Source organism: Arachis hypogaea, chromosome 12 (genome assembly GCF_003086295.3).
Source record: "Arachis hypogaea cultivar Tifrunner chromosome 12, arahy.Tifrunner.gnm2.J5K5, whole genome shotgun sequence".
Lineage (NCBI taxonomy): Eukaryota > Viridiplantae > Streptophyta > Magnoliopsida > Fabales > Fabaceae > Arachis > Arachis hypogaea.
Genome location: NC_092047.1, coordinates 28,487,536 through 28,505,355, shown reverse-complemented (window position 1 = coordinate 28,505,355; position 17,820 = coordinate 28,487,536). Strand labels below are relative to the sequence as shown.

Here is a 17,820-nt window from a genome sequence, read left to right as displayed (position 1 = left end):
CCCGTTTATCAGAAGCAACCAATTGTAACTTTTGCATTTAGCTTTTGCGTTCACTTGATCAATTAAAAAATTAATTGACATTCTACTAATTTTGTCATTTAATCTCATTTACAATAAAAAATACTAAAAAAATAATCATAAGAGTTCTTAAATATTTTTTTTATAGCTATAACTATGCTTTATAAACAAATATTTTTTTTAATATTATTATTAGTACTCTTTGTTAAAGTTTTAATTTTTATTTTTTTCTTGCTAATAGTATGAATATTTTTATTTAGAATGTTTTTAATGTTCACTTAGGTATATTATTGTATTTTTTTAATAGATTTTTTAGTATTCATTGTTCATATAAATTTTTTTAATCATTTTTATTAATACGTATTTTTTTATAGAACTTTATTTTTTTATTTGACTTTGTATATTTTTTATTATATATTTTTAAATTAGTATATATTTTATTTATTATTGTTAATTTTTATAATATAAATTTCATTAGAAATAATTAAATACAAAAAGAGTACTAAATTTTAACACATAAATTTAAATTATTTTTAAAAGAAATTATAGTCAAATAGTATTAAAATAATATAGTTTTGAATGATATAAATTTATGTCTTTTTTTTAGTATTTTTTGTCTAAACGTAATTTTGAATGATGTAATCCAAATAATATTCATTTTGTTATAATCCATTTTGATACAAAATTGCTAAACATAAATCACGTTTAACACGAACTCACTTTTTATCAAAATCAAAGTTTATAAAATCAATTTTATACAAATTCTCGTTTGCAAACTCTAATCCAAACACATATTTAGTATTTGTTTGAGCACGAATAAGTTGGTAAAAAAATTTTTAATGAATTTTTTTATTTTTAATATATTTAATAAATTTATAATAATAAAAATAAAAATATTAAAAAATAATTTTTTTGAGAAGTTATAATTTATTTTTTTAAATTTTTTAAAAAAAAAATATTTTTACGTAATAAATAAACAAAAAAAATATTTTTAGATTATTATATTTAATCATAATTAATAAATAAACTTTTTTTTGCATAAGATAACCAAACATAAAATTATTTTTATTTTTCTATAAAATTAAAAAAAATTCAAAAAAATATTTTTTTAAAAGCTTACCTAAACAAACTCTTAACACATACCATTAAGTTAAAAGCACATTTTTAATTAAAAATATTATTTACACGCTAAAATCAGCTGTAAGTCTAATGTATTTTATATTACATATATATTTTATTTTAATAATTAATTTTGATATACACCTAAAGTAATTAATTTTAATGCACCTCTTGGTTAGCACAAAAATAAAAGTTAACAGTTAAATTTGTTTCTAAAATATTACATTATCTCTAAATTAATTTCAAAAGATTTAATTAATTAAATTATTTTTAAAAAAATACAATTGTATTGATTATAAGATAAATAATAATATATAAATAAATAAATAAATAATAACACTCTTATTCTAATAATATTATTTATTTTTTATAAATTTATACAAATATATAATACAGTAATGATATTATCAAGAATTAATGATATTATTATTTTTCATAAAAATATTAAAAGATTAATATTTTAGTGTAAAAAATTAAATAGCAAAATTTAAAAAGAAAAAATATTAATAATCTAAAATTTTATAAAGATCCAGCTCTATGAAAGTGAAGATTTGTAGAAGAAACATGCCACCACTTTATAGCATCAGCGAATGAGCAGAGCCACAGTGTATATGAAACCAATAAGAAACGTCCACGTGGAATTTCGACGTAAGTTGGCGCGCACCGATCCCACCGTCCTATATTCCCGTCTTTCTCCCGAAGCACACACATATCGTGGCATTCATTCATCATCATAATTAAAGTACATAAACCTCAAAACGCCGTCGTTTCATTCATGGAGGCTCACGGATCCGGTCTCCGCCGCATCCTGGTTCTGGCCTTCTGTGTCGCCGGCATCTGGTCTGCCTACATCTACCAAGGCGTTCTTTAGGAAACTCTGTAAGACACGCTGATTCGATCATTTCTGTTAAAAATTTTTAAATTTTCGTTTCTGAATTCGTTTTTCTCTTTTAAAATGAGTCAGATCCACAAAGCGGTTCGGTCCAAATGGCGAGAGGTTTGAGCACCTTGCATTTCTGAACTTGGCGCAGAATGTGGTTTGTTTGATATGGTCTTACATAAGTGAGCCCCTGTTTTACTTCTTTGTTTGGTTCTTTCATTTCTGCAAGTTACAGTATAGAATGAAAGAAATTTTGTTTGTTCTGCTTTGTGTTTATGCGCGTTTTAGTGTGGTTGCTTATGTTATTTTGATATTGCAAAATAATAATAATACAGTGATTAAGATATGGTCAAATGGGAGTACTGGTGGTGCACCTTGGTGGTCTTACTGGAGTTGTGGAATTACCAACACTATTGGTCCAGCGATGGGAATTGAAGCACTCAAGTATATTAGTTACCCGGCTCAGGCATGTTACTTTTCTTCATTGTATGAGCTCTTCAAACTGTTTTTTTGGAAAGAGGCCTTTTTAGAGATTTTGGACCTACCTCCATTGCACGGATGTGATATATTTCTGTGTCTTCAATATACTGGTTTTTAATGGTGGTGGTGTATTTGCTTTGTTGTCTGCTTGCAGGTACTGGCAAAATCCTCAAAAATGATTCCAGGTCAGTTTATGTATATCACTGTCACTATTTCATGCTCTAGAAAAACTGAATTTATTTAGGATAATTCAAATCAATTCAAAGTGGTATAGCCTTTTATGTCTATTTGGGTTCAAATAGAATCACATTAGGTGGAACACCATGTTATTACCAATTGCGTAGTAACCTTGCATTTATGAGTAGTGATATGGTCGTCATAAACGAGCTATAACTCGGCATGGTCCGTTATAGCTCCTCCATTCATGAGCCATAACTCGGTCAGATAAATGCTCCGTCATAACCGACGATAAAACGGTAACATAATCAAGGGACGTTACCTACCTTTTTGTAACCGACTTTAAATACTAGAAACGTAACAGCCGAGCAGTCGACCATATAAAAGCCAGGTAAAGTATTTTCTTCGACAAGTAAGAGATAATGCAATATACTGACTTAAGATTTGGAGTGCCTTTGCAGGTACACTCCCCCCTCATTTGTTCGCACTATTCACGTCACACAATAAAGAAAAGCTCAGAATTCAAGGATCGGACGATCAGCCTCAAAGCGTATAAGCTCGGTTAATATCTCCATTTCGCAAGCAAGAACAATTGGCGCCCACCGTGGGCCGAGGAAATCAAATTTTTCTTTTGGTCCCATTACCCCTGCTTACGCCCATGGCTGACGTACCACCTCCTTCGCTATCTGAACTTATGCGGATGATAGCTGAGTTACAACAAGCCAATCAACGGATGGCCGATGAAAATCAAATAATGGCTGCTCAAATCGCCGAGTTGAATCATGTTCGGATAGAACATGACGAGACTCATCATCAGCAACCAGAGGATAATGAACATCATTCTCAACCATCACACGTCTCGGAGACTATCCGAGCCAACGAAGTTCAACCCGACGATGACAAAGGAGAGTCCGACGAACTTGTGGGACCCTTCACAGAAGAAGTGATGAACTTCGAAATGCCAAAGAGATTCACCTTGCCACTAACCCTCACACCTTATGATGGGCTCGGAGACCCAAAGAAGTTTCTCAAAAAGTTCCGATCAATAATGATCGTCAACGGGGCATCAAATATTGTTCTATGTCGCTGTTTTCCGAATTATTTAGATGGTCCTGCACTTGATTGGTTGTGTGCTTTGCCTGCAGGTTCTATCTCGCGATTTCAACAACTGGCCAAGCTCTTCGAGGATCACTTCGCCGGATCAGCAATATACCTGCATGATTCTGACTATCTGAATACAATCAAGCAAGGGCAAAACGAAAGTCTGAAGGATTATATGACCCGCTTCACGAAAGTCGCCATCAGCATACCCGACCTCCATCCCGAAGTCCATTTGCATGCAATCAAAAGCGGCCTCAGACCTGGGAAGTTCCAGGAAATAATTGCGGTAGCCAAGCCCAAAACCTTTGCCGAGTTCCGGGAGAAAGCCAAGGGCCAAATAGATATTGAGGAGATCAGACAAGCTCGGAAATCCGACAAACCGAACTACAGAGATGATGACAGACCTCCGAACAGTAAGAAAAGTTTTAAACTAACACCTCGCTTTGATTCTTACACGTAGTTTAACAATAAACGGGAGGACATCATCAAAGAAATTCTAAATTCAAAACTCATCAAGCCACCAAGAAAGGCCGGCACCTACCAAGACACTAAGAACGTAGACAAATCTAAATATTGTGCCTTCCACCAGAAGCATGGCCACACCACTGATGACTGTGTGGTAGCAAAGGATCTTTTAGAATGTTTAGCATGGCCACCAAAAGCATACCCTTTGGACTAAAGAATGCAGGAGCAACCTACCAGCGACTTATGGACAAAGTCTTCGCAAATCAAATCGGCAAAAACATCGAAGTATATGTCGACGACATGGTCACCAAGACACAGCTCGGAAAAAACCATATCGACAACTTATCAGAGATTTTCGAGCAAATTCGCCACTACAACGTGCGTCTAAACCCAGAAAAGTGCGCTTTCGCAGTTCAGGGAGGTAAATTTTTAGGTTTCTTACTGACGAACAGGGGCATTGAGGCGAATCCAGACAAATGCCGAGCAGTCCTAGAAATGACAAGCCCAAAAACCGTAAAGGAAGTCCAACGCCTCACCGGCAGACTCGCTGCACTATCTAGATTTGTTCCATGCCTAGCTTCAAAATCCACTCCTTTTTTCCAAACGATAAAAAAAAAAACAAATTTCACTGGAACGACGATTGCGAGAGAGCTTTTCAAACCTTAAAAACTAATCTCTCCCAACCGCCGATCTTGCAAAAACTCCATCAAGGGGAAGACCTATTCCTGTATTTATCAGTGACTGATTGGGCTATAAGCTCTGCTCTTGTTATAGAAAGGAACAAAACTCAACATCCAGTATACTTTGTCAGCAAAACTCTTCAACACGCCGAGCTCAATTACCCAAGAATTGAAAAGCTGGCTTTAGCATTAATTTTCTCAGCAAAAAGACTCCGACCTTATTTCCAAAGTCATGTTGTCCATGTCAAGACCGATCACCCATTACGCCAGGTGTTACATAAACCAAAAATTGCCAGACGACTTATTAAATGGTCAATAGAATTGTCAGAATTCGACATAAGGTACCAATCAAGAGGACCAATTAAGTCCCAATTTTTAGCAGACTTCATTGCAGAACTAACTACTCCATCAGAAGACGATCATACAAAACAATGGACCTTATACGTCGACGGCTCATCTAATACCGAAGGCTGTGGCACCGGAATACGCCTCTAGTCTGACGATGGCTTTATTCTAGAACATTCATTGCACCTAACATTCAAAGCTAGCAATAATCAATCCGAATATGAGGCCCTCGTTGCAGGACTCCGCCTTCGCTTGGACCTTCACATTTCAACTCTAAAGGTATACTGTGACTCCTTATTGGTCGTACAACAGGTAAATGACCACTTCCAAGTAAGGGATCCTCCCCTTTCTAAATATTTATTATTAGTTAAAGATTTGATCTCAAAGTTTTCAAATTTTGAAATTCAACACATCCCACGAGATCAAAACCAAAGAGCCGATATCTTATCTAAACTCGGCAGCACACAATCCGACTTATCCACACTGCACCAATCCACTATTACATCACCGAGTGTAAGTCTAACAGATGTACTAAGTGTCACACAGGAACAGGGATGGCAAGACGATTACATACAATATCTAAAAACAGGTCAAATACCTAATAAGGTAGACAACACAAAAAGATTCCGAAGACAAGCTTCGTTCTTCACATTGATCAACGAAACCTTATACCGCCGAGGATATACTCGGCCGTTACTAAAATTTCTCAACAAAGAGGAAGCCAAACTAGCCCTGTCGGAAGCACATGAGGGCTTTTGCGGAACACATACAGGAGCTCGGAGCCTAGCCTCAAAAATACTCCGCGCAGGTTTCTTTTGGCCAACCTTACAACATGACAGCAAGACTAAAGTTCAGACTTGTGAAAACTGTCAGAAACATGCACCACTCATACATCTCCCTGCCGAACAACTACATTATTCCTACGTAAGTTGGCCTTTCTATCAATGGGGGCTTGACATCCTCGGTCCATTCCCAATGGCACCGGGGCAGGTAAAATTTTTATTGGTTGCAATTGATTATTTTTCAAAGTGGTTGGAAGCCAAACCTTTAGCCAGAATCACATCACAACAAATAATTTCCTTTACTTGGAAGAATATTATTTGCCGTTTTGGCATTTCCCCTCATATCATCACTGACAATGGTCGCCAGTTTGCTGACCATAAATTCCAATCCTTTTTGCAGAACCTTAAGGTCAAACAACATTTCTCCTCCGTTGAACATCCTTAAACAAACGGGCTAGCAGAAGCAGCGAACAAGATCATACTACATGCTTTAAAGAAAAAGTTAGATGATGTCAAAGGACTTTGGGTAGAACTAATACAAGAAATCCTTTGGGGTTACAACACAACACCTCAGTCATCAACAAAAGAGACTCCATTTCGCCTAGTATATGACTCTGAATCTGTGATACCCTTAGAAGTCTCACACAGCTCGGTCCGAACTCAACCCGGCAATCAGGATGAAGCCCGGCGAGCCGAGCTAGATCTCATCGAAGAAATAAGGGAAATATCCACACTGCGACAATGCGTGGCTCAGCAAGCAATCGCCCGACGACATAACAAGTCGGTCAGAAACTGATCATTCCAAATCGGCGACTTAGTGCTTCGAAAGACGGAAACTGTAACACCCTAACTTTTAGCACGTCATGATCGTACCAAAAGTAAGGCGTTATGGACCTGATTTCCTTTATTATAAATTTACTATTGAGCCTTTACGTCGATATCACGTTTCAGTTTTTAAGAAAATTTCAGAAAAAGATTTTAGTAGTTAAATTCACATAACAAAAGATCTTCAAGTAATAATAATCACATAATTATTAATAATAATAGATACTATACAATTATATTCAATGTAAAACTCAAATACAATACCTATCCCTCTGGATAAAATAAAAACCCTAAAGCAACAAGGACGAGGGAACTCTATAAAAACAACAGGAATCACAAGTAAATCTACTAATCGTCTGCAGCTTCTTACTGAATCTCCAAACCTGTGTCACTGAAAGGGTGGAAGATTTGGGGTGAGAACAACCACACGTTCTCAGTAGGGAATGGGAATGCCGTAAAAGTAATGGAATAAAATGCAAATAATTAACTTTACTCAATAAAACTTTATTTTTATCGAACCCTTTAAAAATACTCTTATTCTACTTTAGCTAACAAATTACCTCTTTTAAAAAAAAATCTCTAAACTCAAATCAAATTTTAAATATAAAAACTAGTCACATTTTCTGTCTCTCAGCCACATAGTTAATCCTCAGTCAAATGTCAACTCGTAATCACTTTAATACACTCACAAACAAGTAGTACAAGCAAGAGATTCAATTCAATGTACAAGCAAGTCGCAACAAGACAAACAGTACAATCACAAAGTAATAAGACAAGCAAGCGCAATCAAATGCAAATGTGCAAACAACATGATGCATGTCTATCCCTAACGCAGGCCATGAGCTCATGTGTCGGTTGCCTACCCGCTTCCGACATTACCCAGGCACAAGTCCCAGGTATGGCTTTCCAGATGCATCAGTGTGCTTACAAGTCGTACGGCCAGGCCGCATACAGTGTGACTTCAAGTCGTACGGCCAGGCCGCATACAGTGTGACTTTCCAAATCAATAAGCGTACATCTGGAAAACAGTTCTCAGTGTGTGGGCGTCTCCACTTTACATTTGGCACTAAGGCCCAAACAATATCACATCTGCTCTCCTGTGGCAGACATTTCATTAATTAATATATTCTTTAAATCCTTGTTCTCTGCTCTCCTGTGGCAGAGATTCCTTTTCTTAATAAACCGAGCTCAAATCTTTACTTAAAACAAAATCTCTCCTTAAAATATTGGGTTTAAAACATTATATTTTTCTTAATAAATCAAACTTTAAAATAGAATAAATCTTATCTTAACTAAATATATTTTAAATAATTTAACTTTCCAAAACCAAATCTTTTAAAATAACTTTTCAAATAAAACCTCAGATTTTATAAAATTTCGGCGGCATTTTCTCTAAAATTCGATCTAAACCACCCTTACGGGTTCCCTATTCCTCAATAATTCACCAGCCTTTTTCTCAACAATTCTCAAATCAGCGAAATTCTTAATAATCAGAAAACAGTCACATTCACAGCAATAATCCATACTCAATAACATTGCTATTATTAATATATATATATATATATATATATATATATATATATAGATATATTTGCAATTATTCAATTAATTTTGTAGGCATTCTAAATTAAAAACGTTTATCTTTAAAAATAAATCCCCTACCTTCGTACGTAATCGAAATACTCGAAATTCCGAAGAAACTTTCTGACCGAGCTGCTGAAAGAGAAAGCGTCAGAAATCGTCTGTGCTTCTTAGAACTCCAGTTAACTGAACTCAAAGGGAAAAGGAGCTACGTCACCGTCAACTTCTACCGATCAAAAGCGATGCCAATACGTAGAGGAGAAGGATACGAACACTTTTATCGGATTACAGTTTTTATCAGAATTACAAATCATAAGAAATCGAACTCAAAAGGGGTAAGGTTCCATAGTTTCTGATTCCTCTCACTCACGGCTTACTCTCTCTTTTTCTTTCAAGGTTGGTTCGGTGATGCATGAAGGAAAATAAAGTATGATTAGGGATGATAGTGATTAAAAAGGATTTGTGGTAGTAAGGTTTATTAGGTGTCATTGGTTATTAAATGAATATAACATGTGTCATGGTTGCATAGATATATGTATACATATAAGCCACGACCTTTATTTCTCTTTTTCTTTCTAAAGAGTTCGGCTATAATGAATAAAAGTGATAAAAGAAAATGATGCTAATGAATGATAGTTTGCAGTGTGAAAGTATTATTAGGTGTCATAAGTATATATAAGTATAATAGCATGCAAGCCACGTTCATTTCTTTCTTAGTCTCTTAATGATATTAGTTATATATATATACTTGTAAATGAGCCGCATTTGGCTTTTCTTTACTCATGTTTTCTTAATGGCTTCGGCCAAAAGAAAGAAGTAAATAATAATAATAATAATAATAATAATAATAATAATAATAATAAAAGATTAACTTAATTTTTGCCTATTAAAATAGTTTTTAATAAATAGTTCAAACTAATAGAATAAGTTATATTTAAATTAAACTTCAATAATCATAAAATTTTATTTAATTATTTTTGTTAAAAATAGATTTCTTAAAATAAAATCTCAATATAATATGATAACTTATAAATAACTAATTACTTAATTTTCAAAAAATTTGAGATGTTATATCCTACCTACCTTACAAAAATTTTCGCCGTCGAAAATTGTTATATTGAAACATGTTTAAATTCCAACTGAAAAAAAAAATAAGGTCCTCGAAGAGAAGTACAGAAAAAAGTCAAAGATAATATTTGAAAAAGGACAGGTAGGCAATTGGATTTACGGACAAACGGAGGTACATAGGGACAATAATAAGGTTTGGTCGGGAAATAATCAAATCACATTTTAGGAAATTTCAAGACAAGGATTCCAATGAAAATAACGAAGGAAGAGGTGGCACCAAGTCACATAGCATGAGTAAAGAATATACGTCGAAACGAATCCTTAAAACGTAACTTCTAACTTCCCAAACCCCGTGAATGGCATAACCTGTTATTTCTATTTTGTCTATGATAATCCGTTAGTGTTTTCGTATACACAAATCATCAGTATTAAGTTGGCCAGACCTAATACCATGAGAAATGCAACGGTCGACTAACAGCATTAATCAATAGACAGTCATGCATCTAAAACTCAAATTCTTGTCATTAGGACAAGTCCTATTGCATGACAGACACTCAGAGTATGCAGTAAAGCATAGTCAGTCCATTCCCAAGGCTCTAACGGGAACAAACTGCTCTGATACCATAATGTAACACCCTAACTTTTAGCACGTCATGGTCGTATCAAAAGTAAGGTGTTATGGACCTGATTTCCTTTATTATAAATTTACTATTGAGCCTTTACGTCGATATCGCGTTTCAGTTTTTAAGAAAATTTCAGAAAAAGATTTTAGTAATTAAATTCACATAACAAAAGATCTTCAAGTAATAATAATCACATAATTATTAATAATAATAGATGCTATACAATTAGATTCAATGTAAAACTCAAATACAATACCTATCCCTCTGGATAAAATAAAAACCCTAAAGCAACAAGGACGAGGGAACTTTATAAAAACAACAGGAATCACAAGTAAATCTACTAATCGTCTGCAGCTTCTTACTGAATCTCCGAACCTGTGTCACTGAAAGAGTGGAAGATTTGGGGTGAGAACAACCACACGTTCTCAGTAGGGAATGGGAATGTCGTAAAAGTAATGGAATAAAATGCAAATAATTAACTTTACTCAATAAAACTTTATTTTTATCGAACCCTTTGAAAATACTCTTATTCTACTTTAGCTAACAAATTACCTCTTTTAAAAAAAATCTCTAAACTCAAATCAAATTTTAAATATAAAAAATAGTCACATTTTCTGTCTCTCAGCCACATAGTTAATCCTCAGTCAAATGTCAACTCGTAATCACTTTAATACACTCACAAACAAGTAGTACAAGCAAGAGATTCAATTCAATATACAAGCAAGTCGCAACAAGACAAACAGTACAATCACAAAGTAATAAGACAAGCAAGCGCAATCAAATGCAAATGTGCAAACAACATGATGCATGTCTATCCCTAACGCAGGCCATGAGCTCATGTGTCAGTTGCCTACCCGCTCCTGACATTACCCAGGCACAAGTCCCAGGTATGGTTTTCCAGATGCATCAGTGTGCTTACAAGTCGTACGGCCAGGCCGCATACAGTGTGACTTTCCAAATCAATAAGCGTACATCTGGAAAACAGTTCTCAGTGTGTGGGCGTCCCCACTTTACATTTGGCACTAAGGCCCAAACAATATCACATCTGCTCTCCTGTGGCAGACATTTCATTAATTAATATATTCTTTAAATCCTTGTTCTCTGCTCTCCTGTGGCAGAGATTCCTTTTCTTAATAAACCGAGCTCAAATCTTTACTTAAAACAAAATCTCTCCTTAAAAGATTGGGTTTAAAACATTATATTTTTCTTAATAAATCAAACTTTAAAATAGAATAAATCTTATCTTAACTAAATATATTTTAAATAATTTAACTTTCCAAAACCAAATCTTTTAAAATAACTTTTCAAATAAAACCTCAGATTTTATAAAATTTCGGCGGCATTTTCTCTAAAATTCGATCTAAACCACCCTTACGGGTTCTCTATTCCTCAACAATTCACCAGCCTTTTTCTCAACAATTCTCAAATCAGCGAAATTCTTAATAATCAGAAAACAGTCACATTCACAGCAATAATCCATACTCAATAACATTGCTATTATATATATATATATATATATATATATATATATATATATATATATATATATATTTGCAATTATTTAATTAATTTTGTAGGCATTCTAAATTAAAAACGTTTATCTTTAAAAATAAATCCCCTACCTTCGTACGTAATCGAAATACTCGAAATTCCGGAGAAACTTTCTGACCGAGCTGCTGAAAGAGAAAGCGTCAGAAATCGTCTGTACTTCCTAGAACTCCAGTTAACTGAACTCAAAGGGAAAAGGAGCTACGTCACCGTCAACTTCTACCGATCAAAAGTGATGCCAATACGTAGAGGAGAAGGATACGAACACTTTTATCGGATTACAGTTTTTATCGAAATTACAAATCATAAGAAATCAAACTCAAAAGGGGTAAGGTTCCATGATTTCTGATTCCTCTCACTCACGGCTTACTCTCTCTTTTTCTTTCAAGGTTGGTTCAGTGATGCATGAAGGAAAAGAAAGTATGATTAGGGATGATAGTGATTAAAAAGGATTTGTGGTAGTAAGGTTTATTAGGTGTCATTGGTTATTAAATGAATGTAACATGTGTCATGGTTGCATAAATATATGTATACATATAAGCCACGACCTTTATTTCTCTTTTTCTCTCTAAAGAGTTCGGCTATAATGAATAAAAGTGATAAAAGAAAATGATGCTAATGAATGATAGTTTGTAGTGTGAAAGTATTATTAGGTGTCATGAGTATATATAAGTATAATAGCATGCAAGCCACGTTCATTTCTTTCTTAGTCTCTTAATGATATTAGTTATATATATATATATATATATATACTTGTAAATGAGCCGCATTTGGCTTTTCTTTACTCATGTTTTCTTAATGGCTTCGGCCAAAAGAAAGAAGTAAATAATAATAATAATAATAATAATAATAATAATAATAATAATAATAATAATAATAATAATAATAATAATAATAATAAAAGATTAACTTAATTTTTGCCTATCAAAATAGTTTTTAATAAATAGTTCAAACTAATAGAATAAGTTATATTTAAATTAAACTTCAATAATCATAAAATTTTATTTAATTATTTTTGTTAAAAATAGATTTCTTAAAATAAAATCTCAATATAATATGATAACTTATAAATAACTAATTACTTAATTTTCAAAAAATTTGAGATGTTATAGAAACAACACGCCGACCTCCATCCCATGGAAAGCTCGCGGCAAACTGGGATGGCCCCTACTGAGTTATAGAAGTCCTTGGCAACGGAGCATATAGGTTAGCATCCATGAATAGTACAATACTACCTAACACCTGGAACATTTCTTCATTAAAAAAATTTTACAGTTAAACATCAGGGACAGGCTTGTACTCTTTTTCCTACTATCAAGTTTTTTCCCAATGGGTTTTGCTTGGAGAGGTTTTAACGAGGCTAGCCTACCTGAGCCTTTATAACCAAAGGACTACCAATTCTATTATATGTAATGAATCTATCTCATTTTATACAAACTGTGTCACATTATCACGTTTGATTTTACAATCAATAATGCTTGACACGATTTCATCCATGGTCAAACCTCAAAATGACATACATCTTCATTCAAGCATATTCGGCAAACACTACATGGAATGCTCTTAACTGAATTCCTATCAATCATACAAAACGCTGATCAAACCACTCAGCACAAATCAAAAACGAATATAGATAAGGTCAAACAGTTACTGTCAATAATGTATCATCAATTACATTATCCATCAAAACATAAAAACATTTTACCAAAATAAAACTCCATTCAAAATACTAAATATTCTCTGCCCCATCTTCGGCAACACCATCATCCTCAACCATCTTCCCATCTCGAACGATCTTACCAAGATCAAACTCAGAAAAATCGACACCTGGAGTAATAAACTTCGCCTGTAAGGCCGCCCTTTCAAAACCCTCTACAAACAAATCCAAAATTTCATCACTTTTCTTCTTCTCCATCTCCTTCAGCCGAGCAGTAACATCAATCAGCCGAGCTTCCATACTCACCAAATCAGCTTCCTTTTTCTTCAAATCCTCAACGTCCTTAGCATAACTATCCTTAGTCTCCCTTAGCGACTTTTCACTTTCAGCCAACTTACTCTGCAGCTCAGAAACAACACTCTTGCTCTTACTTAATTCTTCTTTCATCACCAGAAGTTCATCCTTCTCCTCTACCACTTTCTTATGCCTCAGCTCCTGGCTCCGCCCCAAGCTGGCCAACCTCAAACCAACAACCTACAAAACATAACAACGACAAGGAAAGAAAAAATACATAAAGCCCAAATAACAAGGAAAAAGCCTAAACCAAAGGGAAGACCTTACCTGCATATATTGCCCAATAGCTACTTCACCAACCTCTTTTGCAAGAGAAACATCAGCCTCAGATTGACAATGTTCATCTACAATAGCCATGTAAGGATACTCTTTTCCCCACACAGAAACCCCCTCACTAAGCTCAGACATCTCATGAAGCTTCTTCTGATTCCCAACAAAAGCCCGAATCTCATCCAGAGACACTCTTTCCTCCTTCCCACTAGACTCATCAAACAAATCCACCACCCCCAACTTCCTCTTCCTCGCAATTACTTTCCTACGCCCTTGACGAGGCTGAACTACCTCCCCAGGCGTTGCCACTTTCTCACGGTTCGACGATGAAACCTCCTTTTCTAAATTCTTACTTTTAAAGCGTGACCTCAAAGAAGCAGCCGAGACCCCAGGGCACTTCCCACCTGCAACATAAACAAAAGAACACATCAAAAACCCATATAAAGTCAATACAAAAACAACAAATATCCCAAACTCACCCAGGTAATTTATCACTGCCTCCTTATCATCTTCACATTTGAGTAACTCATACATAGATATCAGATCCTTACGATCAATACCCTCAACCAAAAACTCAATCAAACACACATTCCTCGGCGAAATGACTTCAGGACCGAGTATATTTTGCGGTTTCGAACACCACCACAAAGAAACTTCTCGCCCAGATTTTCATCAGCATAAAAAGGAAATTCGTTTTCTACACTCCTAACCTTAAGATACATTTCTTTAAAATCCTTGAAAGAGGATTTATACAACCTAAAAATAGCGAACCCAGGGGTGCTATTGAAATTTACCCAACCCCCCTTCCACACCCCCTTTGCTTGAAATAAAGAAAAAAACAAAACCGTTGGTGTCTCCTCCAGATATTCCATCAAAACCTCAAAGGAACGCAGAAACGCCCAGCCATTAAGATGAAGCTGGGACGTAGCACAGTTCAACTGTTTCAGAACTTGGCACTCAAACTCTGTAAATGGCAATTTCACCCTCAACTCCTCAAGCACACAACTGTGCATGTAGAAGAACTCAAAACCTTGCCCTCGATGATACACCCTATCATCGCTACTACATGAAAGCAACTCAATTTGAACCCCAGAACCAGCCCTAATGACTCTTGCTAAGTTCACCTCCTTCACCGCAGATTCATCACGAAACAGAGAGACTCGAGATTTCACATCCTCACCAACCCAGTCATAGGACCAATCAATCTCACCTTTTTTATCTTTCTCCAACCCCATTAGAACACAACAACAAGAACAGCAGAATGGAAGAAGAACATAAGAAGAGAAAAGAGAAAGAGAAAATAATTCAGAAGTAAACAGATAACATGCACATACCTCTTTTGCTCATTCCGTTACCAAAATTGAAAAACCCAAGCACCAAAAGAAACTAGAGTTAACTTCTAGCAGTAACCTAAACGGTTCGAATACTAAAACTGTTTCCCATTCAAATCTAAAACCACAAACTACATTGGAAAGGCAACAAGCCTTTAATGCTCCCATTAAACTCTCTCTCTCCTCCCCAAAACAACGCCACAACCCCCCCCCCACGTCATATCAAACAATACCCATTTTTTAATGAAGTAAGTTGAACTGGGGGCTCACTCAATACCCTATCCAACCGAGTTATAACTCCTTAAAGAAGCTCAACCTGCTTCATTAAAAACTCTCCACAGGCCAAGCTTGGGGACTATGATATGGTCGTCATAAACGAGCTATAACTCGGCATGGTCCGTTATAGCTCCTCCATTCATGAGCCATAACTCGGTCAGATAAATGATCCGTCATAACCGACGATAAAACGGTAACGTAATCAAGGGACGTTACCTACCTTTTTGTAACCGACTTTAAATACTAGAAATGTAATAGCCGAGCAGTCGACCATATAAAAGCCAGGTAAAGTATTTTCTTCGGCAAGTAAGAGATAACGCAATATACTAACTTAAGCTTTGGAGTGCCTTTGCAGGTACACTCCCCCTTCAATTGTTCGTACTATTCACGTCACACCAGAAAGAAAAGCTCAGAATTCAAGGATCGGACGATCAGCCTCAAAGCATATAAGCTCGGTTAATATCTCCATTTCGCAAGCAAGAACAAGTAGTAATGCAATTGTTTTTAATCATTTATATTTGTGTTTCACATCCTTTCATATACTTATAGGAGATTAAAGATATCTATTTGGTGAAGTTTGAAAAAAAAAACATTGTTTCCTTACTGCTTACCACCTCTAAGTATGTAAAAATAGAGAAGCCTAAAGCCTATGGTCATTTTTTATATAAAAGCGTTCTGCCATAACAAGTACTCATAACAAGTACTCATTTTACCATAACAAGTACTCATTTTTTTAGTAGTTATTTTATATTTCATAACAAGTACTCATTTTATCATGATACAGTTATGTTGATGGGTACTATAGTGTATGGTATAAGATACACTTTTCCAGAATACGTGGTCTGTACATTCCTTGTTGCTGGAGGGGTATCAACATTTGCACTTTTAAAGGTTAGGAACTTATCAGAATAATACAGAAAATATTACTATAGGGATACACTTTCCCATGTTGGCTATAAAAAAATCATGTGGATTGAGAATGCAGCTTAGCTTTCGAATTTCTCATCTTTGCTTATGCTTATTGGCAGACTATCTCAAAGACTATGAGCAACTTAGCACATCCAAATGCTCCCCTTGGATATGGACTATGTTTCCTGAACCTTACATTTGATGGATTTTCAAATACAACTCAGGATTCCTTAAAAGTAAGGTAAAATAAGCAAACCTTGTCCCTCGATCTGTCTGATTGCTTGTAAACTGCAAAACTTTTGGATTCTTGTACTTCCTTGACATAAATTTTTTCCCCCTTCTTGATTCACTGACTTTGACTTTTCCCCATTCTTCTAAGATAATGATGTGTATAAGTAAAATTATGATGAACATAATGACACTAAATGTAAAAATTTTTAGTTCTATTTTTCGGGTGTTTAAATGTTGACTTTTCAGCAATGTTTAGATTTTAGAATGAGAGGTGATTCATATTTAAGACTATAGCAAGTGTTATTAATTTAATGCAATTACTGGTTTTTGTTACCCAGGTACCCTAAAACAAGTGCTTGGAATATTATGTTAGGAATGAATTTATGGGGAACCATATACAATATGATTTACATGTTTGGCTGGCCCAGTGGAAGTGGAATTGAAGCTGTTCGCTTTTGCAAATAGCATCCAGAGGCAGCATGGGATATTCTTCTCTTCTGCTATTGTGGTGCTGTTGGCCAAAACTTCATCTTTTTTACAATAAGCTGATTTGGCTCTTTGTCCAACACCACCATTACTACCACTCGCAAATTCGTTAGCATTGTGGTATCTTCTCTATTGAGTGGAAATCCGCTTTCAACAAAATAATGGAGTTGTGTTTGTATGGTATTCACTGGATTGTCATACCAGATCTACCTCAAGTGGCAGAAGCTACAACGACTGCAGAAGAGAAAAGTCACTTGAGAAACCTTAAGCAAATTTGAATTCACACGTTGGTGTTGGCTCATTTCCCATCAACAATTGTTATATCTTGATGACCTTAAAAGTTTTGATGAACTCAATTTAGATTTATAAGAATTTCATAGAAATGTTTCTTTAATATAGTTGTAATTGTACTCCGGGCAATGTACCATCCATCCATCATTTGACCTCAATGTAAATGTAGTTCATATCTCATTCCGTTGTGGATAAGTGGTAGTGGTATGTCGGAATGGAATAATGGCTATATTCAATTAACATTACACCCGTTGTAATTTGGTATTGATAAGTGATAACTCTAATTGAGTAGATGCTATTTTTAAATAGAAGTTAAGGTTGAA

At 34.9% G+C, this 17,820-nt stretch overlaps 1 pseudogene; it reads left to right on the top strand.

Annotated features, from left to right (window-relative positions):
• Positions 1–1,832: 1,832 nt before the first annotated feature.
• LOC112729891 (UDP-galactose/UDP-glucose transporter 3-like) lies at positions 1,833–17,464 on the top strand (annotated as a pseudogene).
• The last annotated feature ends 356 nt before the right edge of the window (positions 17,465–17,820 follow it).